This window comes from Suricata suricatta, chromosome 8, assembly GCF_006229205.1.
Source record: "Suricata suricatta isolate VVHF042 chromosome 8, meerkat_22Aug2017_6uvM2_HiC, whole genome shotgun sequence".
In the NCBI taxonomy this organism is placed as follows: domain Eukaryota; kingdom Metazoa; phylum Chordata; class Mammalia; order Carnivora; family Herpestidae; genus Suricata; species Suricata suricatta.
Window position 1 is genome coordinate 131,326,085 of NC_043707.1, and position 1,822 is coordinate 131,327,906.

Here is a 1,822-nt window from a genome sequence, read left to right on the forward strand (position 1 = left end):
TCCCAGTGGGACTAATTAGAATTGGTTCTAAATTCTTCTTTTCCCAGAATTGCCCTTTAAATATCATTGGAGCCGGTTTCAGGAGGCAGAACTGTAGGAAGGGCTGGCAGCGTCCCCTGAAGTTGCTCAACAAACAAGTAGAAATGTGTTTTGCTAAACGTGGAAGCAGCTTCATTCTTTTTGTCTTAAAAAAAAGATGTGAGCTTTGGAAGTGGAACGTTTCTCCCAGGCTGGGGCCCCGGGGAGGATTCACAGGTATCCCTGGGCGGAAGGACAACCCCACGAGCTGCTGCGCAGGCATGCTCCCACCTCCCCGGAAAGTCCAGGAAGGAGCAGACCTTCAACCTGATGTATGCCCACGGTGCCAGGCACACGGCAAGTGCGTGATCCGTTTTGTGGATTCATCAAGAGATGCTGAGCTGCAGCTCAGGGCCTCCCGGCTGCCTTGTACCGAGCTTAACAAGCCCCTTCTCTCACTCAGCCCCTTCCTGTTTCACCAAAGAGTGTCCCACGTCCTAATAAGGCCGCTGCTATGCCCTCTAGATGCATCATTGCATTTAATTCCACAACTTCCTTATAAGAAAGGGATACTGCTACGACACCCATTTTAAAGCAGAGTAAACTGAGGGTAAGAGAAGGGAGCAGAGACTGCAAACCGGTGGTCCTACAGCCAAATGTAGCCTAAGAACATATTTTCTTCTCCTAACACTCTATTAGGAAACATTTAAGACACTGGTTGCCCATGTATCTTTTTGGGGTTTCATTTATTTTTTGAGATAGAGAGTGTGAGCGGGGACAGAGAGAGGGGGACAGAGGATCCGAAGTGGGCTCTGTGCTGACAGGCTGACAGCAGTGAGCCCACGGTGGGGCTTGAACCACAAAACCTGTGAGATCGTGACCTGAGCCGAAGTCAGACGCTCAGCCTACTGAGCCACCCAGGCACCCCTAGTTGCCAATATTTTAACGTGAGGATAATTCACACCAAAAAAATTCAGACATTAGCTTTACTTTGGAAAAATCAGGAAGCCTGGCCAAGTGAACCCCTGTTCCATCCCACAGGGTAACACTTGCCCCTCCCCCCCAACTCTGTCATCCCTGTGGTCTATCCCCAGCTCCCTCGCTCACGTGAGTGACCTGCCTGGGTGCTCCAGGCATGGGGTTTACAACCACCAGTGTTAGGCCCCAGTTAATGACAGGCAAAGTCACTGCTTATCCTGCGTCCATCTGTCTGTCTGTCTGTCTCCACAGTGCCCACTCCCGGGAGATCCCGATGTGGCAGACCAGACAGGGCAAAAGATTTTGGTGTTTGTTCCATTGGCTGGGTGACCTTGGGCAGACCCTCGCTGGCTCTCGGTTTCCCCATCTAGACAATCCGGAGGCCAGAGGGGACCTCCTATCAGCCTAGCCAGAGCTCCTCATAGCCACAAAGTCGGTTGGGAGACGGCCCTAGGGGCTGCAGACAGGCCGAATGTGGAGCTGCCCACAGGAGCCATTGTGTGGATGTGAGTGCCTCCTACAGGACCATGTCATTAGCCCAGAGCCTTGCCGTCAGCACCAGCAGGGGCCAGCGGTCTGACCCTTCCCAGGGACAGAGGGTGGGTTTCACCTGGGAGCAGCCGCTAGCAGCCATAATCTCACTGCGCAGAGCAGAGAGCCCATCAGAGGCACCCCAGACGCCCTGCTCTGAAATGCAGGATGCCTGGGCTGGGAGGCGCGGCCAGCCTGTCCCTGCCTAGGTCAGCGCGAGGACAAAGATGCCCTCTGGGTACTGGGCAAGCCAGTCGGGGCTCCATGCTGCCAAGAGGAAATGCTTTTTCAAGGC